Source organism: Rhipicephalus microplus, chromosome X (assembly GCF_043290135.1).
Source record: "Rhipicephalus microplus isolate Deutch F79 chromosome X, USDA_Rmic, whole genome shotgun sequence".
NCBI classification, from domain to species: Eukaryota; Metazoa; Arthropoda; class Arachnida; order Ixodida; family Ixodidae; genus Rhipicephalus; species Rhipicephalus microplus.
The window spans coordinates 451,268,398-451,290,829 of NC_134710.1; positions in this window are offsets into that span (position 1 = coordinate 451,268,398).

Sequence of the window (22,432 nt, forward strand, 5' to 3'; positions counted from 1 at the left end):
GGTGAAGCCAGGTGCAGAATGGTATAGCGTTTACGTTCTGCGGGCCCACTGGACGCAATACTCAGAGGGGGCAGCATGCGCTTGTGGCGGGTGAAGCTACTGGCCGGAGCGTATCACCCTTTACGTTCGCGGGCCTCACGGACCCAGTGCTCTGAAAGAGCAGAACATGTTTGTGGCGGGTGAAGGCACCGGCAGGAGAGTATCGGCGTTTAAGTTCCGCAGGCTTTATGGAACCAGTGCTCAGAGAAAGAAGCACGCTTTCGATGCAGGTGAAGCCAGTTGCACAAGCGTATTGCCGTTTACGTTCCGGGTGCCACATGGACCCGCTGCTCAGAGAGAGCAGCACGTGCTTGTGGCGGGTGAAGCAACTGGCAGGAGCATATTGCCGTTTACGTTTCGTGGGCCTTACAGACCCAGTGCTCAAAGAGCGGCGCTCAATTGAAGTGGGTGAAGCCACCGTCACAAGCATATTGCTGGTTACGTTCCGGGTGCCACATTGACCAGGTGCTGAGAGAGAGTGGTGCGTGCTAGATGCGGGCAATGCCAGTTGCCGAAGCGTATTACTGTTTACGTTCCCGGGCCACATGGACCCGGTGCTCAGTGAGAACGGCACGCGCTCGATGCTGGTGAGCCAGTTGCAGAAGGCTATTCCCGTTTACGTTCCAGTTCCTACACGGACCCGGTGCTCGGAAAGGCACGTGTTCGACGCGGGTGAAGCCAGTTGCAGAAGCGTATAGCCATTTAGGGTCCGAATAGCTCATGAACCCTGTGCTCAGAGGGAGTTGCACGCACTAGATGCGGATGAAGCATGTTTTAGATGCATATTCTCGTTTACGTTCTGGCTAACACACGGACACAGTGCTCAGAGAGAGTGGCACGCACTTGTGGCGGTTGAAGCCACCGGCAAAAGCGTATTGCCGTTTACGTACCGCGTGCCTCATGGACCCAGTACTCAGAGAGAGCGGCACGCACTCGATGCGGGTGAAGCCAGTTGCAGAAGCGTAATGCCGTTTACGATCCAGGTGCCACGTGAACCCAGTGCTCAGAAAGAGCAGCATGCGCTGGTGGCGGCAGAAGCTATTGGCAGGAGCGTATCCCCGTTTACCTTCCGCAGGACATACGGACCCAGTGCACAGAGAGAACAGCACGTGCTTGTGGCAGGTGAAGCCAACGGCAGGGGCGTATCGCCGTTTGTGTTTCGCGGGTTTTACGGACCCAGTTCTAAGAAAGAGCAGCATGTGCTTGTGGCGGGTGAAGCCAACGGCAGGTGCGTATCATCGTTTACGTTCCGCGGGCTCTATGGACCCAGTGCTCAGAGAGAGCAGCACGCGCTTGTGGCGGGTGAAGCCACCGGCAGAAGAGTACCGGCGTTTAGGTTACGCAGATATTACGGACCCAGTGCTCAGAAAGAGCAGCATGAGCTCGATGCGGGTCAAGCCAGTTGCAGAAGCGTATGGCCGTTCACTTTCTGGGTGCCACATTGACTCGGTGCTCACAGAGAGTGACACACGCTCGATAAGTGTGAAGCCAGTTGCAGAAGGGTATTGGCGTTCATGTTCCGTGAGCCACATGGACCCGGTTCTCAGAGAGAGTGGTGCGCGCTCGATGCAGGTGAAGCCAGTGGCAAAAGCGTAGGCCGTTTACGTTCCAGGTGCCACAAGGACCCTGTGCTCAGAGAGAGCAGCACGCGCTTGTGGCGGGTGAAGATAATGGCAGAAGCGTATTGCCGTTTCCGTTACGCGGGTCTTACGGACCCAGAGCTCAGAAAGAGCAGCTCGCGCTTGTGGCGGGTGAAGGCACCGGCGGGAGCGTATCGTTTGTACCATTCTGCGGGCCTTACAGACCCAGATCTCAGAGAGAGCAGCACGTGCTTGTGGTGGGTGGAGGCACTGGCAGGAGTGTATCGGCGTTTAGGTTATGCAAGCCTTACGGACCCAGTGCTCAGAGAGCAGCACGTGCTTGTGGTGGGTGAAGCCAACGGCAGGAGCGTATCGCCGTTTACGTTCCGCGGGCCTTACGGACCCAGTGCTCAGAGAGAGCAGCACGTGCTTGTGGCTGGTGAAGAAACCGGCAGGAGAGTATCGGCGTTTAGGTTACACAAGCCTTTCGGACACAGTGCTTAGAGAGAGCAGCAAACGCTCGATGCGGGTGAAGCCAGCTGCAGAAGCGTATTGCCGTTTATGTTCCAGTAGCCACATGGACCCGGTTTTAAGAGAGAGTGGCACGCGCTCGATGCGGGTGAAGCCAGTTGCAGAAGCATATTGCCGTTTACGTTCCGGGTGCAACATGAACCCGGAACTCAGAAAGATATTCACGCACTCGGAGCGGGTCAAGCCAGTTGCAGAAGCCACATGCCATTTACGTTCCGGTTGCCACATGCACTTGGTGCTCAGAGAGAGTGGTCCTCGATGCGGGTGAAGCCAGTTGCAGGTGCGTATTGCCGTCAACGTTCCGGTTTCCACATAGAGCCGGTGCTCAGAGACAATGGCACGTGCTAAATGCTGGTGAAGCCAGTTGCCGAAGCATATTGCCGTTTACGTTCTGGGTGCGACATGGACACGGTGCTCAGAGAGGGGCACGCGCTCGATGCGGGTGAATCTAGTTGCAGAAGCGTATTGCCGTTTACGTACCGGGTGCAACCTAGACCTCGTGCTTAGAAAGAGTGGAGCACGCTCGATGCGGGTGAAGCGAGTGACAGAATAGTAGGTCGTTTACGTTCCGGGTGCAACATGGAACCTGTGCACGGAGGGAGTAGCACGCGCTTGTGGCAGGTGAAGATATAGGCAGGAGCGTATTGCTGTTTATGTTCAGCGCGCCATACGGACCCAGTGCTCAGAGAGAGCAGAACGCACTTGTTGCGGGTGAAGCCAATGACAGGAGCGTATCGCCGTTTACGTTCTGCGGGCCTTACAGACCCAGTGCTCAGAGAGAACAGCGCGCGCTTTTGGATTGTGAAGCCACAAATAGGAGCGTATCGCCGTTTACGGTTCGCGGGCCTTACGGACCCAGTTCTCAGAAAGAGCAGCACGCGCTTGTGGCGGGTCAAGCCATCGGCAGGAGCGCATCGCTGTTTATATTTCGTGGGCCACACGAACCAGTGCTCAGAAAGAGCAGCATGCGCTTGTCGCGGCTGAAGCTACAGGCAGGAGCGTATTGCTGTTTACCTTCCGCGGGCCATACGGACACAGTGCTCAGAGAGAGCAGCATACGCTCTTTGTGGGTGAAGCCACTGGCAGGAGCATATCGCCGTTTACGTTCTGCGGACCTTACGGACCCAGTGCTCAGAGACAGCAGAACGTGCTTATGGCAGGTGAAGACAACGATGGGAGCGCATCGTTGATTACGTTTCTGGGGCCACACGAACCCAGTGCTCAGAAAGAGTGGCACGCGCTTTTGGCGAGTGAAGCCACTGGCAGGACCGTATCGCCGTTTACGTTCCGCGGGCCCTATGGGCCCAGTGCTCAGAGCCAGCAGCACGGGCTTGTGGCGGTCGGAGCCACCGGGAGTAGAGTATCGGCGTTTAGGTTGTGCAGGCCATACGCACACAGTGATCAGAAAGAGCAGCATGCACTCGATGCGGGTGATGCAAGTTGTAGAAGCATATTGCCATTTATGTTCCCCGTGCCACATGAAGCCGGTGCTCAGAGAGACCGGTGCTCACTCGATGCGGGTAAAGCCACTTGCAGAAGCGTATTGCTCTTAAAGTACCGGGTGCCACATTGACCTGGCGCTCAGAGAGAGCGGTGCACGCACGATGTGAGCAACGCCAGTTGCAGAATCGTATTGCTATTTACGTTCCGGATGCCACATGGCCCCGGTGCTCAAAGAGAGGCACGCGCTCGATGCGGGTGAAGCCAGTTGTAGAAGCGTATTGCCATTTACGTTCCAGCTACCACATGGACCCGGTGCTCAGAGAGAGTTGGCACGCACTGGATGCAAGTCAAGCCAGTTGCAGAAGCGTAATGCCATTTATGTTTTGGGCACCACATGGGCCTGGTGCTCAGAGAGAGTGAGTGGAGCACGCTCGATGCAGGTGAAGTTATTTGCAGAAGCGTATTGCCTTTACGTTCCGGGTGCTACATAGACCCAGTCCCCAGAAAGAGCAGCAGGCGCTTGTGGCGGTGAAGCCACCGACAGAAGCGTATTATCGTTTGTGTTCTTGGTGCCACATGAACCCGGTGCTCAGAGACAGCCGCACACGCTAGTGACAGGTGAAGCCATCGGCAAAAGCGTATTGCCGTTTACATCCCGCGTGCCACATGGACCCGGTGCTCAGATAGAGCGGCACGTCCTGGATGCGGGTGAAGCCAGTTGCAGAGGCGTATGGCTGTCTACGTTCCAGGTGCCACATAGAAACTGTACTAGAGACAATGGCACATGCTCGATGCTGGTGAAGCCAGTTGCAGAAGCATATTGCCGTTTACGTTCTGGGAGCAACATGGACCCGATGCTCAGAGAGGAGAGCGCGCTCGATGCGGGTGAAGCTAGTTGCAGCAGCGTATTGCCGTTTACATTCCGGGTGCCATATGGACCTAGTGCTCAGAGAGATCAGCACGCGCTTGTGGCGGGTGAAGCCACCGGCAGGAGCGTATCGCCATTTTTGTTCCGCGAGCCTTATGGATCAAGTGCTCAGAGAGAGCATCACGCGCTTTGGACAGGTGAAGCCACCATAAGAGCGTATCGCCGTTTACGTTCCGCGGGCCTTACAGACCCAGTGCTCCGAGAGAGCAGCATGCGCTTTTGGCGGCTGCAGCCACTGGCAGGAGCATACCGCCGTTTACGTTCCGCGGGCCTTACGGACCCAGTGCTCTGAGAGAGCAGCACGTGCTTGTGGCGGGTGAAGCCACCGGCAAGAGAGTATCGGCGTTTAGGTTATGCAGGCCTTAACGACACAGTGCTAAGAGAGCAGCATGCGCTCGATGCGGGATGAAGCAAGTTTAGAAGCATATTGCCGTTTATGTTACCCGTGCCACATGGAGCCGGTGCTAGAAAGACAGGTGCTCACTCGATGCGGGTAGAGCCACTTACAGAAGCGTATTGCCTTTAAAGTACCGGGTGCCACATTGGCCTGGTGCTCAGAGAGAGCAGTGCACGCACGATGTTGGCAATGCCAGTTGCAGAAGCGTATTGCTATTCACGTTCTGGGTGCCACATGGCCCCGGTGTTCAGAGAGAGTGGGCATGCACTGGATGCAAGTTAAGCCAGTTGCAGAAACGTAATGCCGTTTATGTTCCGGGTGCCACATGGACGTGGAAATCAGAGAGAGTGAGGGGCGCACGCTCGAAACAGGTGAAGCTATTTGCAGAAGCATATCGCCTATACTCTTATCCCTAACTGCTCCCATTCTAGGGATAAGTTAGGGATTCAGTTAGGGATAAGAGTCAATGGAGAATACCTTAGTAACCTGCGCTTCGCCGATGACATTGCATTGCTGAGTAACTCGGGGGATGAATTGCAACTCATGATTACGGAGTTAGACAAGGAGAGCAGAAAGGTGGGTCTTAAAATTAATCTGCAGAAAACGAAAGTAATCTACAACAACCTCGGCAAAGAGCAGCGCTTCGAGATAGGTAATAGTGCACTTGAAGTTGTAAAAGACTATGTCTACTTAGGGCAGGTAATAACCGCAGAGCCGAACCACGAGATTGAGGTAACTAGAAGAATAAGAATGGGGTGGAGCACATTCGGCAAGCACTCTCAAATTATGACAGGTAGATTGCCACTATCCTTCAAGAGGAAGGTATATAACAGCTGTATCTTGCCGGTACTTAGCTACGGAGCAGAAACCTTGAGACTTACAAAGAGGGTTCAGCTTAAATTGAGGACGACGCAGCGAGCAATAGAAAGAAAAATGGTAGGTGTAACCTTAAGAGACAAGAAGAGAGCAGAGTGGATTAGGGAACAAACGGGGGTTAAGGATATCATAGCTGAAATCAAGATGAAGAAATGGACATGGGCAGGGCATGTAGCGCGTAGACAGGACAACCGCTGGTCATTAAGGGTAACTGACTGGATTCCCAGAGAAGGGAAGCGGGTTAGGGGGAGACAGAAGGTTAGGTGGGCAGATGAGATTAAGAAGTTTGCGGGTATAAATTGGCAGCAGCAAGCACAGGACCGGGTTAACTGGCGGAACATGGGAGAGGCCTTTGTCCTGCAGTGGACGTAGTCAGGCTGATGATGATGATAATGATGATGATGATTGCCTATACGTTCCGGGTGCTACATAAACCCAGTGCCCAGAGAGAGCAGCACGTGCTTGTGGCTGTGAAGCCACCGGCAAAAGCGTATTGCCGTTTACGTTCTGCTTGTCACATAAACCCGGTTCTCAGAGAGAGTGACTCGCGCTCAATAAGGGTGAAGCCAGTTGCAGAAGGGTATTGCCGTTTATGTTCCGGGAGCCACATGGACACGGTGCTCAGAGAGAGTAGCACGCGCTCGATGCGGGTAAAGCCAGTTGCTGAAGCATATTGCCGTTTACGTTCCAGGTGCCGCATGGACGCGGTGCAAAGAGTGGCTGCACTTGATGTGGGTGAAGCCAGTTGCAGTAGCGTATTACTGTTTACATCCCTTGTGCCACATGGACCCGATGCTCAGATAGAGCGGCGCACTCTCGATATTGGGTGAAGCCAGTTGCAGAAGCAAATTGCCGTTTACGTTATGAGAGCAACATGAACCAGATGCTCATAGAGGGGCATGCGGTCATTGCGGGTGAAGCTAGTTGCAGCAGCATATTGCCGTTTATATTCCGAGTGCCACATGAACCCGGTGCTCAGAGAGAATGGCGCGCACTCGATGCTCTTGAAGCCAGTGCCAGAAGCGTAGGCCGTTTACGTTCCGTGTGCCACATGGACCTGTACTCAGAGAGAGCAGCACGCGCTTGTGGCGGGTGAAGATAATGGCAGGAGCGTATCGCCGTTTGCGTTCCGCGGGCCTTACGGACCCAGAGCTCACAAAGAGCAGCACGCGCTTGTGGCGGGTGAAGGCACCGGTGGAGGGTATCGCCGTTTACATTCCGCGGGCCTTAGGGACCGAGAGCTCAGTGAGAGCAGCACGTGCTTGTGACGGGTGAAGCAACCAGTAAGAGCGTATCGCCGTTTACGTTCCGCGGGCCCTATGGACCCAGAGCTCAAAGAGAGCAGCACGGGCTTGTGGCGGGTAAAGCCACCGACAGGAGAGTATCGACGTTTCGGTTACGCAAGCCTTTCAGACCAAGTGCTGGGAGAGAGCGACACACGCTCGATAAGGGTGAAGCCAGTTGCAGAAGGGTATTGCCATTTATGTTCCGGGAGCCACATGGACCCGCCTCTCAGAGAGAGTGGCACGCACTCGAAGCGGGTGAAGCCAGTTGCAGGAGCATATTGTCGTTTACGTTCTGGCTGCCACATGGACCCACTGCTCAGAGAGAGATTCACACGCTTGTGGCAGGTGAAGCCACCGGAAAGCGTAATGCCGTTTCTGTCCCGCGTGCCACATGAACCCGGTGCTCAAAGAGAGCGGCGCGCTCTCGTTGTGGGTGAAGCCACGTGCGAAAGCGTATTGCTGTTTACGTTCCGGGTGCAACATGAACCCGGAACTCAGAGAGAGTGTCACGTGCTTGATGTGGGTGAAGCCAGTTGCAGAAGACAATTGCCATCTACAATCCGGGTGCCACATAGAGCCAGTACTTAAAGACAATGGCACGTGCTCGATGCTGGTGAAGCCAGTTGCCGAAGCATATTGCCGTTTACGTTCTGGGTGCGACATGGAGCCGATGCTCAGAGAGGGGCACGCGCTCGATGCGGGTGAAGCTAGTTGCAGCAGCGTATTGCCATTTACATTCCGGGTGCTCCATGGACCCGTTGCTCAGGGAGAGTGGCGCGCGCTCGATGCGGGTGAAGCCAGTGGCAGAAGCGTAGGCCATTTACGTTCCACACGACTTACGGACCCAGTGCTCAGAAAGAGCAGCACACACTTGTGGTGGTTTAAGGCAATGGCAGGAGCGTATCGCCGTATATGTTCCGCAGGTCTTACAGACCCAGTGCTCAGAGAGAGCAGCACGCGCTTGTAGCGGGTGAAGACCCCGGCAGGAGCCTATCGCCGTTTACGTTCCGCAAGCTCTATGGACTCAGTGCTCAGAAGGAGCAGCACGCGCTTTTGGTTGGTGAAGCCACTGGTAGGAGCGTATCACCATTTACGGCTCGCGGGTCTTACGGACACAGTTCTCAGAAAGAGCAGCACGCGCTTGTGGCGGGTCAAGCCATCGGAAAGTGCGCATCGCCGTTCACAATTCGTGGGCCACGTGAACCCGGTGCTCAGAAAGAGCAGCATGCGCTTGTTGCGGATCAAGCCACCGGCCGGAGCATATCGCCGTTTACGTTCCGCGGGCCTTACGGACTCAGTGCTCTGAGAGGGCAGCACGCGCTTGTGGCGGGTGAAGCCACCGGCAGGAGCGTATTGCCGTTTACATTCAACAGGCTTTACGGACCAAGTGCTCAGAGAGAGCAGCACGTGCTATTGGCAGGTGAAGCCACAAGTAAGAGCATATCGCCGTTTAGGTTCCGCGGGCCATACGGACCCTGTCTTCAGGGAGAGCAGCATGCCCTTTTGGAGGGTGAAGCCACTGGCTGCAGCATATCGCCATTTACGTTCCGCGGGCCTTACTGATCCAGTGCTCAGAGAGAGCAGCACGTGCTTGTGGCGAGTGAAGACAATGGCAGGAGTGCGTCGTTGTTTACGTTTCTTCAGCACACAAACCCATTGCTCAGAAAGAGAGTATGCGCTCGTTGCGGGTGAAGCCAGTTGGAGAAGCATATTGCCGTTTATGTTCTAGGTGCCACATGGAGCCGGTGCTCAGAGAGACCGGTACTCGCTCGATGCGGGTGAAGCCACTTGCGGAAGCGTATTGCCATTGACGTTCCGGCTACCACATTGACCCGGTGCTCAGAGAGAGTGGGCACGCACTCGATGCAAGTTAAGCCAGCTGCAGAAGCGTAATGCCGTTTATATTCCGAATGCCACGTGGACCTGGTGCTGAGAGAGAGTGAGTGGCACGCGCTCGATGCAGGTGAAGCCATTTGCAGAAGTGTATTGCCTTTACGTTCCGGGTGCTACATAGACCCAGTGCCCAGAGAGAGCCGCATGCTTGTGGCAGTGAAGCCACCGGTAGAAGCTTATTGCCATTTACGTTCTGCGTGCCACATTTTCACGGTGTTTACAGAAAGCGGCGCGTGCTGGATGCGGGTGAAGCCACTCTCAGAAGTGTGTTCCCATTTACGTTCCAGGTGCCACATGCACCCGGTGCTCAGAGAGAGCGGTGCCTGCTTGATACGGGTGAAGCTTATTGCAGAACTGTATTGCTGCTTATGTTCCGGGAGTCAGATGGACCCGGTGCTCAGAAAGAGTGGCACGCACTCGATGCGGTTGAAGCCAGTTGCAGAAGCGTATTGCCGTTTACGTCCCGGGTGCCACATGGACCCGGTGCAAAAAGAGAGTGGCTGCGATCGATGTGGATGAAGCCAGTTTCAGAAGCGTATAGACGTTTACGTTCGGGGTGCCAAATGAACCCGGTGCTCGGAGAAAGCAGCACACGCTTGTGGCAGGTGAAGCCACCGGTAAAAGCGTAATGCCATTTACGTCCCACGTGCAACATGGACGCGGTGCTCAGATAGAGCGGTGCGCTCTCGATGTGGGTGAAGCCACGTGTGGAAGCATAATGCCATTTACGTTTCCGGTGCGACATGAAACCAGTACTCAGAGAGAGTGTCGCACGCTCGATGCGGGTGAAGCCAGTTGCAGAAGCAAATTGCTGTTTAGGTTCCAGGTGCCACATGGACTTGGTGCTCAGAGAGAGTGGCACGTGCTCGATGCGGGTGAAGCCAGTTGCAGAAGGGTATTGCCGTCTACGTTCCGTGTGACACATAGAGCGGGTAGTCAGAAAAAATGGCACGTGGTTAATACTGGTGAAGCCAGTTGCAGAAGCATATTGCCGTTTACCATCTGGGGGCGACATGGACCCGATGCTTAGAGAGGGGCATGCACTCGATGTGGGTGAAGCTAGTTAGAGCAGCGTATTGCCGTTTACATTCCGGGTGCCACATGGAGCCGGTGCTCAGAGAGACCGGTGCTCGCTCGATGCGGGTGAAGCCAGTTGTAGAAGCGTATTGCCATTAACGTTCCGGCTACCACAAGGACCCGGCGTTCAGAGAGAGTGGGCATGCACTCGATGCAAGTTAAGCCAGTTGCAGAAGCGTAATGCGTTTATATTCCGGGAACCACATGGACCTGATGCTCAGATGGAGTGAGTGGCGCGCACTTGATGCATATGAAGCTATTTGCAGAAGCGTATTGCCTTTACATTCCGGGCGCTACATAGACCCAGTGCCCAGTGAGAGCAGCACGCGTTTGTGGCGGTGAAGCCACCGGCAGAAGCGTATTGCCGTTTGTGTTCTGCGTGCCACATCGTCACGATGTTAGGAGAAAGCAGCGCGCTTTCGATGCGGGAGAAGCTACTTGCAGAAGCGTGTTGCCGTTTACGTTCTGGGTTCCACATAAACCTGGTGCTCAGAGAGAGCGGTGACTGCTTGATACGGGTGAAGCTTGTTGCAGAACCGTATTGCCGTTTACGTTCCGGGTGCCACTTGGAACCAGTGCTCAGAGAGATTGACACGCACTCAATAAGCGAGGAGCCAGTTGCAGAAGGGTATTGCCGTTTGTTCCGGGAGCCACATGGACCCGTTGCTCAGAGAGAGTAGCACGCGGTCGATGCGGATGAAGCCAGTTGCAGAAGCAGTTTGCCGTTTACGTTCCAGGTGCCACATGGACCAGGTGCAAAGAGAGAGTGGCAGCACTCGTTGTGGGTAAAGCCAGATGCATGAGCGTATTATCGTTTATGTTCTTGGTGCCACATGAACCCGGTGCTCAGAGAGAGCAGCACACGCTAGTGACAGGTGAAGCCACTGGCAAAAGCGTATTGCCGTTTACATCCCGCGTGCCACATGGACCCGGTGCTCAGATAGAGCGGCACGTCCTCGAAGCGGGTGAAGCCAGTTGCAGAGGCGTATTGCTGACTACGTTCCGGGTGCCACATAGAAACTGTACTAGAGACAATCGCACGTGCTCGATGCTGGTGAAGCCAGTTGCAGAAGCATATTGCCGTTTACGTTCTGGGAGCAACATGGACCCGATGCTCAGAGAGGGGAGCGCGCTCGATGCGGGTGAGCTAGTTGCAGCAGCGTATTGCCGTTTACATTCCGGGTGCAATATGGACCTAGTGCTCAGAGAGATCAGCACGCGCTTTGGACAGGTGAAGCCACCAGTAAGAGCGTATCGCCGTTTACGTTCCGCGGGCCTTACGGACCTAGTGCTCCGAGAGAGCAGCATGCGCTTTTGGCGGCTGCAGCCACTGGCAGGAGCATACCGCCGTTTACGTTCCGCGGGCATTACGGACCCAGTGCTCTGAGAGAGCAGCGCGTGCTTGTGGCGGGTGAAGCCACCGGCAAGAGAGTATCGGCGTTTAAGTTATGCAGGCCTTAACGACACAGTGCTCAGAGAGCAGCATGCGCTCGATGCGGCATGAAGCAAGTTTAGAAGCATATTGCCGTTTATGTTACCCGTGCCACATGGAGCCGGTGCTCAGAAAGACAGGTGCTCACTCGATGCGGGTAAAGCCACTTACAGAAGCGTATTGCCTTTAAAGTACCGGGTGCCACATTGACCTGGTGCTCAGAGAGACCGGTGCACACACGATGTTGGCAACGCCAGTTGCAGAAGCGTTTTGCTATTCACGTTCTGGGTGCCACATGGCCCCGGTGCTCAAAGAGAGTGGCACGCGCTCGATGCGGGTGAAGCCAGTTGTAGAAGTGTACTGCCAACTACGCTCGGGTTACCACGTGGACCCGGTGCTCAGAGAGAGTGGGCATGCACTGGATTCAAGTTAAGCCGGTTGCAGAAGCGTAATGCCGTTTATATTCCTGGTGCCAAATGGACCTGGTGCTCAGAGAGAGTGAGTGGCATGCGCTCGATGCAGGTGAAGCCATTTGCAGATGCGTATTGCCTTTACGTTCCGGGTGCTACATAGACCCAGTGCCTAGAGAGAGCAACACGCTTGTGGCGGTGAAGCCACCTGCACAAGCGTATTGCCATTTACGTTCTGCGTGTCACATTGTCACGGTGTTTAGAGAAAGTGGCGGGCGCTGGATGATGGTGAAGCCACTTGCATAAGCGTGTTGCCGTTCACGTTCCGGGTGCCACATGCACGTGGTGCTCATAGAGAGCGTTGCCTGGTTGATATGGGTGAAGCTTGTTGTAGAACTGTATTGCCGTTTATATTCCAGGTGCCACATGGACCCAGTGCTCAGAGAGAGTGATACGCGCTCAATAAGGGTGAAGCAAGTTTCAGAAGGGTATTGCCATTTATGTTCCGGGAGCCACATGGACCCGGTGCAAAGAGAGTGGCTGCGCTCGATGTGGGTGAAGCCAGTTGCAGAAGCGTATAGCCGTTTACTTTCGGCGTGCCACATGGACCCATTGCTCAGAGAGAGCAGCACACACTTGTGGCAGGTGAAGCCACCGGCAAAAGCGTAATGCGGTTTATGTCCCGCGTGCCACATGGACCTGGTGCTCAGATAGAGTGGCGCACTCTCGATGTGGGTGAAGCCACGTGCGGAAGCGTATTGCCGTTTACGTTCTGGGTGCGACATGAACCCGGTACTCAGAGAGAGTGTCGCGCGCTCGATGCGGGTTAAGCCAGTTGCAGAAGCAAATTGCTGTTTAGGTTCTGGGTGCCACATGGACTTGGTGCTCAGAGAGAGTGGTACGTGCTCGATGCGGGTGAAGCCAGTTGGAGAAGCGTATTGCCGTCTACATTTCGGGTGCCACATAGAGCCGGTACTCAGAGACAATGGCACGTGCTTGATGCTGGTGAAGCCAGTTGCAGAAGCATATTGCCGTTTAAAATCTGGGGGCGACATGGACCCAATGCTCAGAGAGGGGCACGCACTCGATGCGGGTGAAGCTAGTGTGACCAGCGTATTGCCGTTTACATTCCACGTGCCACATGGAGCTGATGCTAAGAGAGAGTGGCGCTCGCTCGATGTGGGTGAAGCCACTTAAAGAAGCGTATTGCCTTTTAAGTTCCGGGTGCCACATTGACCTGGTGCTCAGAAAGATAGTGCGCGCTCGATGTGGGCAACGCAAGTTGCAGAAGCGTATTGTCACGTTTCTTTTCGACTAGCGAAGCAGCAGCTCAGACAGATCGTCTTTGTCTTCTTTCACTCCTGGATCTCACCCAAGGATATCAGTTGGCAATAGTTCCCCCTTTGAAAGCATCGACTCGATGCTCGAAAAGAAAAAATGAAGGCATACACACGCAGATACAGAGAACCAAAAGAGAGAGAGTGCCAAAACTCGCAGTACAACTGAGGAATTTTCGCCAATGCTTGCGCCAAGTGCAAAAAGGAAAGGTATAAAAACACAGGAGAACACGAACAGCAGCAGCACCACAATGTCATGGCATATCCCAACACGTGAATCACAAGGGCTACTGTGTGAGTAGCGCTTGAGCCTAATGACATGCACGGTCTCGGGCCGAAGCTCTCGACGAGAAGACGCTGCGCCGTTCAAAAATACCTCGTAGGTAAGATCTGTGACACGTCTAAGAACCTTGTACAGTCCAAAATAACGGCTTAGGAGTTTTTTGGATAAGCCTGGTCGCCGGACAGAAGTCCACACCCACACTTGGTCCCCAGGGTGGTAGGTGACGTGTCTATGGTGGAGGTTGTAACGTCGTGCGTCTTCATCGTTTTGGTGACTAGTGTTTATGCGAACTAGCTGATGAGCTTCTTCGGCGTATTGAGTGTATTGCTCCGCGTCTGGAGCGATTTCATTGCTTTGGTCACACGGAAGCATAGCATCGAGCATGGTTCGCACGTTGCGTCCGTAAACGTGTCGGAAAGGCAGAAATTGCGTTGTTTCTTGCGTTGCCGTATTGTATGCAAACGTGATGTATGGAAGAATTTCATCCCAGGTTTTGTGTTGTACGTCAACGTACATATACAGCAGGTCCGCGATGGTCTTGCTAAGATTCTCTGTCAGTCCTTTCGATTGCGGGTGATAAGCCATCGTTTTTCGGTGACTCGTGCCGCTCAATTTAAAATGTCCTCCATCATTCATGCTGTAAATGACGTCCCTCTGTCCGTAATCACGCATGACAGTGCACCACGCAGCAGGACGATTTGGTGCACGAAGAACTGCGCGACTTCAGAGGATTTGCCATGGGGTAACGCTTTTGTTTCAGCATAACGAGTAAGATAATCTGTCGCAACTATAATCCATTTGTTCCCAGAGGACGACAGAGGGAAGAGTCCAAGTAGGTCCATTCCCACGAGGTCAAACGGTGTCTTTGGTGGTGCGATCAGCTGGAGCAGGTTCGCGGGTCTCACAGGCGGAGTCTTGCGATGCTGGCACTCACAGCAGCCTTCCACGTGTTGATGTACACTACTTGATAGTCGCGGCCAGTAATACTGTTGACGTACTCGGGCGAGAGTTCGCGAATAGCCCAAATGTCCTGACGTGGGCTCGTCGTGGCACGAAAGGAGGACCTCGTCCCGCATTTTGGTAGGAACAACGAGTAAGACGGCTTTGTCGCTACCACGGGCGTTGTTCTTGTAAATAATGCCTCTTCTTAGACAAAAAAGAGGAAAGTTTGCGAGCAATGTGTCGAGGGACCTGAGAGTTCCGGCCTTCAAGCGAATCAATAGCTGCACGTAATTCGTCATCTGCCCGCTGCTTTGACATAAATTCGGAATCGCTGACTGCTCCGAGAAAGGCATCTTCATCCTCGGAGCCCCTGAGCGTGTCCCACAGGCGCACGAGAAAGCGCGTCGGCATCTATATGTTAGCGCCCTGACCTGTACACAATCGTAACAACGAACTCCTGCAAACGCAAACTCCACCGAGTGAGCCGGCCGGATCGATCTCTGAGATTTGCCCGCCAGCAGAGCGAGTGGTCGTCAGTCACCACTTTGAAGGGACGACCGTAGAGGTAATGCCGAAACTTGGTCGTCGCCCACACGACTGCGAGGCATTCTTTTTCCGATATAGAATAGTTGATCTCGGCTCGAGAAAGAGTACGACTGGCGTAAGCTATTACATGTTCAACGCCACCCTGTCGTTGTACAAGGACAGCGCCAAGTCCGACGTTGCTGGCATCTGTACGAAATTCTGTAGCAGCGTCCTCATCAAAATTGGCAAGAACAGGGAGTTTTTATTCTCTGCTGTAGCTCTGTGAACGCTGCATCTTGTTCTGCACTCCAAGTAAAAGGCACGTCATCTCGGGTGAGTCGCGTTAGAGGTTCAGCCATCTTGGAGAAGTTGGCGATAAATCGGTGATAATACGCGCACAAGCTCAGGAAACGGCGTACTGCTCTTTTATCTGATGGAACAGGGAAGGCGGCGACAGCAGCAGTTTTGTATGGATCAGGTCGCACTCTATCCATACTACTGACATGTCCCAGAAATTTCAGCTCCTCGTAGGCGAAATGGCAATTTTGGGGTTTCAGCGTGAGTTTAGCTGTGCGAGTGGCGTCCGGAACCTTTCTCAGACGCTTCAGATGTTCTTCGAAGCTCTCGGAAAAGATGACCACATCATCGAGGTGGAAAATGAAGCTTTGCCACTTCAAGCCAGCGAGAACTGTGTCCATCATCCTCTGAAAAGTGGCTGGGGCGGAACAGAGGCCGAAGAAAAGAACACGGAATTCGTAAAGTCCGCCTGGAGTCACAAACGTGGTTTTTTCTTGGTCTCGTTCATCCACTTCAATTTGCCAATAGCCACTCTTTAGATTGATGGACAAAAAATACTTCGCGCGTCGTAATCTGTCGAGAGTGTCGTCGACCCGTCGAAGCGGGTAAACGTCTTTTTTCGTGAAGCTATAAAGCTTCCCGTAGTCAATACAAAATCGCACCGTTCCGTCTTTTTTCTTCTAGAACGACTGGCGAGGAACAAGGGCTGCTGGATGGTTGAATAATCCCGTCATCGAGCATATCTTTTACTTGTGTCTGAATAGCCGCTAGTTCTTTGGAAGAAACGCGATAAGGCTGCTGCTGGATGGGGTGGACGTCATCGTCGGTAAGAATTCAATGCTTGGCGAGGTGTTTTTGACGAACTTGGAAGAAGAGGCGAAGAAAGAACGGAACTCTCTTAAAAGGTCATGAACTGCAGCCTTTCTCTTGTCTGACAGCGTCGAATTAATGTCAATGTGGTCTAGAATGTGGTTAATGTCAATGTGGTCAATGCGTTTCCTCGGACGCGAAGCACTCCATGACGTCGGCCACAGGGTCTCCATAGGCTACGGTGGTTCCGCGGGAAAGATGCCGGTGCTCGTAGTTGAAGTTCGTAACTAACATTTGTGACTGTCTGTTATGAACACACAGAACACTTCAGGCGGCACATACACCTTAGAGTAGCAGAAGTAATAGGTTGCTTTCAGCCACCACGTCACCATCCCGGAGGTCTTCACAAGTGACTTCGATGGGAACAGTCGCTCGATGCGTCAGCGTCACACTGTCGTCAGCAACACGAGGCGCAGGTCTACGGCAATTATCAGCGTCTCAATCTCTTACGCCTTGAGTCGAGAAGGTCGGGATGCGTTCATGGAGAATAATGATGGCACCGTATTCCCGAAGGAAGTCCATGCCGATAATCAGCTGACGTGAACAGTCGCGCAGAACGAGGCAGCTGAGCACAAACCTTGACGCACGAATTTTCACTCTCGCCGTACAGCGACCCAGTGGTGTTACAACGTGTCCTCCAGCAGTTCGAATTCGCGTTTCATTCCACGGCGTAATCACTTTCCTGAGATCTTTTGCTAGCCTCCCGCCGATAATCGAATAGTCTGCACCAGTGTCTATCAATGCATTGACCTGAAAACCGTCAATCAGCACATGCATGTCAAGTGACACGCAGTCACTGGGTTCAGATGTGGATTTCGGCGTTTCTCCGGCGCTGCGATTAATCTCTGAATGTCTTTCGTGTTGCTTGCAAGCGTCGATGGGAGGTCTTCCGCACTTTGAGTCCCAGCGACCTTGCCCCCGAAGGCCACTGCCTTCAGTTTTCCCAACGAGGGCTTGGAGAGCGTTCCCGTGTTGTCACATCGAAACGTGATTCAGTGGCTGCGGGTCTCCTCGGAGATGGTGACCGTGATTGCCATCATCTAAAGAGTGCACGCTGTTGCGCGAGATACTCTTCGATATCCCTCGGCTTTTGACCAATTAGGGGACGAGGTGAATTGACGGAAAATCCAAGCAGGCCAAGTTGCCGGTATGGGCATTCACGGTAATAGTGACTAGCCTCACCGCAATGATAGCAGAGGGCTCGTCTGTCCGGCGTACCCCCTAGATCAGACTTGCGCATCGGTGCACGGCGACCATCGATGTCCAAACCAGCGTGCGCCGACTGAATCCCGACTGACGGCATCATTGTCTGGATCGAGACGTATGGCACTGTCTGAAGCGGAACGTGCGGCACTGTCTGGATTGGGACGTGCGGCACTGGCTGGGTCGGGACTCCTTGACCAGAGCGAGGCGTGGCAGATTGTAGAGCTTCCGCGTTCATACGACGGCGACTGTCAGTACACAGGATCCGTTTCCGGATCAACCGACATCAGCTGAAAAGATGGGCATGCAACACCTGTTGGACATCTTCATGGATGACACTGGTGATTGAACCAACATCGATTTGCCTTGTCCTGTACATCTTTTCCATTTCTTCCCGAACAACAGATCGGATGATCTCGCGAATCCATTCGGGGCTCTTGCTCACAGGGGTGGCGAAAATTTCGGAAGTTGAGGCAGCATTCTTTTGACGGTCAAACAGGGCAGACCGTTGGTGCAGTACTTGCTCCGTTGTGGCCGCTTCAGTAAGGAACTCAGCAACACTCTTGGGGGGGGCTACGCACCAAACCAGCGAAAAGTTGTTCCTTCACAGCACGCATGTGGTGGCGCAACTTTTTTTCTCCTGCCATATCATATCAGGTGGCAGTATTGCTGTTTATGTTCCGGGTGCCACATGGCCCCGGTGCTGAGAGAGAGTGGCACACACTCGATGCGGTGAAGCCAGTTGTAGAAGCGTATTGCCATTTACGTTAAGGCTACTACATGGACCTGGTTCTGAGAGAGAGTGGCACACGCTCGATTCGGGTAAGCCAGTTGCAGAAACGTATTGCCGTTTGCGTTCCGTGTGCCACATGGACCCGGTACTCAGGGAGAGTGGCGCGCGCTCGATGCGGGCGAAGCCACTTGCAGAAGCGTATTGCCGTTTACGTTCTGGGTGCCACTTGAACCCCGTACTCAGAGAGAGTGTTGCGCGCTTAATGTGGATGAAACCAGTTGCAGAAGCGAATTGCCGTTTTCGTTCCGGTGCCACATGGGTCGGTGCTCAGAGAAAGTGGCACGTGCTCAAGGCGGGTGAAGCCAGTTGCAGAAGCATATTGCTGTTTACGTTCCGGGTGCCACATTGACCTGGTGCTCAGTGAGAGTGGTGCGCGCACGATGCAGGCAACGCCAGTTGCAGATGTGTATTGCTGTTTACGTTCCATGTGCCACATGGACCCGGTGCTCAGAGAGAACAGCACGCGCTCGATGCTGGTGAGCCAGTTTCAGAAGGGTATTGCCGTTTACGTTCCAGGTGCCACACGGACCAGGTGCTCAGGGAGAGTGGCACACGTTCGACGTGGGTGAAGCCGCTGGCAGAAGCGTATTGCCATTTGCGTTCCAGGTCCCACATAGAGCCGGTGCTCAGAGAAAGCGGCACGTGATCGATGCCGGTAAGGGCACTTGCAGAAGCGTATTGCCGTTTGCGTTCCGGGTACCACATGGATCCGGTGCTCAGAGAGAGTGGCACGCACTTGATGCGGGTGAAGCCAGTAACAGATGCGTATTCTCGTTTACGTTCCGGGTGCCACATGGACCCAGTACAAAGAGAGAGTGGCACGCGCTTGTGGCGTGGGAAGCCACCGGCAAAAGCGAATTGCCATTTACGTCCCGCGTGCCACATGCACTCGGTACTCAGAGAGAGCGGCGCGCGCTCGATGCAGGTGAAGCCACTTGCTGAAGCGTATTGCCGTTTACATTCTGTGTGCCACATGAACCCGGTACTGAGAGAGAGTGTTGCGCGCTCGATGCGGTTAAAACCAGTTATAGAAGCAAATTGCCATTTTCGTTCTGGTGCCACATGGGTCGGTGCTCAGAAAGAGTTGCACGTACTAAATGCGTGAGAATCCAGTTGCAGAAAGGTTTGCCGTTAATGTTCCAGGTGCCACATGAACCCGGTGCTCAGAGAGTGCGGAACCTGCTCGATACGGGTGAAGGTTGTTGCAGTAGCGTATTGCCGTTTACGTTCAGGGTGCCACATGGACCCAGGGCAAAAAGAAACTGGCACGCAATCGATGTTGGTGAAGCCAGTTGCAGAAGCGTATCGCCGTTTACGTTCCGTGTGCCACATGGACCCGGTGCTCAAAGACAGCGGCGCGCTCTCGATGCGGGTGAAGCCACGTGCGGAAGCGTATTGCCATTTGAATTCCGAGTGCGACATGAACCCGGTACTTAGAGTGTCATGCGCTCGATGCGGCTGAAGCCAGTTGCAGAAGCAAATTGTCGTTTACGTTCTGGTGCCACATTGACTTGGTGCTCATAGACCTGCTACTCAGAGAGAATGGCACGTGCTTAATGCTGGTGAAGCCAGTTGCAGAAGCATATTACCGTTTACGTTCTGCGTGCGACATGGACCCGGTAATCAGAGAGAGGGGCACGCGCTCGATGCGGGTGAAGCCAGTTGCAGAATCGGATTACCGTTTACGTTCGGGGTGCTACATGGACCCGTTGCTAAGAGATAGCAGCAAACGCTTGTGGCAGGCGAAGCCACCGGCAAAAGCGTAATGCCATTTACGTCCCGTGTGCCACAGGAACCCGGTTCTCTGATAGAGCGGCGCGCTCTCGATGTGGGTGAAGCGACATGCGGAAGTGTATTGCCGTTTACGTTCGGGGTGCGACATGAACCCGGTACTCAGAAAAAGTGTCGCGCGCTCGATGCTGGTGAAGCCAGTTGCAGAAGCAATTTGCTGTTTAGGTTCTGGGTGCCACATGCACTTGGTGCTCAGAGAGAGTGGCACGTGCTCGATGCGGGTGAAGCCAGGTGCAGAAGCGTATTGCCGTCTACGTTCCGGGTGCCACATAGAGCCGGTACTCAGAGACAATGGCACGCGCTCGATGCGGGTGAAGCTAGTTGGAGCAGCGTATTGCAGTTTACATTCCGGGTGCTACATGGACCGGGTGCTGAGCGAGAGTGGCGCGCGCTCGATGCGGGTGAAGCCAGTGCAGAAGCATAGGCCGTTTACGTTCCGGGTGCCACAAAGGCCTTGTGCTCAGAGAGAGCAGCACGCGCTCATGGCGGGTGATGATAATGGCAGAAGCGTAGTCGCCGTTCACGTTCCGTGGGTCTTACGGACCCAGTGCTCAGAGAGAGCAGCAGGCACTTGTGGCGGTTTAATCCAAAGGCAGGAGCGTATCGCCGTTTAGGTTCCGCAGGACTTAGAGACCCAGTGCTGAGAGAAAGCAGCACGCGCTTGTGGCGGGTGAAACCACCGGCAGGAGCCTATCGCCGTTTACATTCCGTGGGCTCTATGGACTCAGTGCTCAGAAAGAGCAGCAGGGCCTTTGGCCGGTGAAGCCATTGGTAGGAGCTTATCGCCGTTTACGGTTCGTTGGCCTTACGGACCCAGTTCTCAGAAGGAGCAACACGCGCTTGTGGCGGGTCAAGCCTTCGGCAGGAGCGCATCGCCGTTCACGTTTCGTGGGCCATGCGAACCCGGTGCTCAGAAAGAGCAGCATGCGCTTGTGATGGGTGAAGCTACTGGCAGGAGCGTATCGCCGTTTACCTTCCGCGGGCCATACGGACCCAGTGCTCAGAGAGAACAGCACGTGCTTCTGGTAGGTGATGCCAATGGCAGGAGCGTATCGCCGAATATGTTTCGTGGCTCTCACGGACCCAGTTCTCAGAAAGAGCAGCACCCGCTTGTGGCGGGTTAATCCACCGGCTGGAGCATATCGCCGTTTACGTTCCGCGGGCCTTACGGACCCAGTGCTCAGAGAGAGCAGCACGCGCTTGTGGCGGGTGAAGCCACCGGCAGAAGCGTATTGCCATTTACGTTCTGCGTGTCACATTGTCACGGTGTTTAGAGAAAGCGGAGCGCGCTAGATGCTGGTGTAGCCACTTGCAGAAGCGTGTTGCCATTTACGTTCCGGGTGCAACATCCACGCGGTGCTCAGAGAGAGCGGTGCCTGCTTGATATGGGTGAAGCTTGTTGCAGAACTGTATTGCCGTTTATATTCCGGGTGCCACATGGACCCAGTGCTCAGAGAGAGTGATACGCGCTCGATAAGGGTGAAGCCAGTTGCAGAAGGGTATTACCGTTTATGTTCCGGGAGCCACATGGCCCTTGTGCTCAGAGAGAGTGGCACGCGTTCGATGCGGCTGAAGCCAATGTTAGAAGCGTATTGCTGTTTACGTGCCTGGTGCCACATGGACCCGGTGCAAAGAGAGAGTGGCTGCGCTCGATGTGGGTGAAGCCAGTTGCAGAAGCGTATAGCCGTTTACGTTTGGGGTGCCACATGGACCCGGTGCTCAGAAAGAGCAGCACACGCTTGTGGCAGGTGAAGCCACCGGCAAAAGCGTAATGCGGTTTATGTACCGCGTGCCTCATGGACCTGCTGCTCAGATAGAGCGGCGCGCTTTCGATGTGGGTAAAGCCACGTGCGGAAGCGTATTGCCGTTTACGTTCCGGGTGCGGAATGAACCAGTACTCAGAGAGAGTGTTGCGCGCTCGATGCGGTGAACCCAGTTGCAGAAGCAAATTTCTGTTTAGGTTCTGGGTGCCACATGGACTTGGTGCTCAGAGAGAGTGGCACATGCTCGATGCGGGTGAAGCCACTTGCAGAAGCGTGTTGCCGTTTACAATATCGGGGCGACATGGACCCGATGCTCCGTGAGGGCACGCGCTCGATGTGGGTGAAACTAGTTGGAGCAGCGTATTGCCGTTTACATTCCGGGTGCCACATGGACCCGGTGCTGGGAGAGAGTGGCACGCGCTCGATGCGGGTGAAGCCAGTGGCAGAAGCGTAGGCCGTTTATGTTCCGGGTGCCACAAGGACCCTGTGTTTGGAAAGAGCAGCATGCGCTTGTGGTGGCTGAAGCTACTGGCAGGAGCGTATCGCCGTTTACCTTCCGCGGGCCATACGGACCCAGTGCTCAGAGAGAACAGCACGTGCTTCTGGTAGGTGATGCCAATGGCAGGAGCGTATCACCGAATATGTTTCGTGGCTCTCACGGACCCAGTTCTCAGAAAGAGCAGCACCCGCTTGTGGCGGGTTAATCCACCGGCTGGAGCATATCGCCGTTTACGTT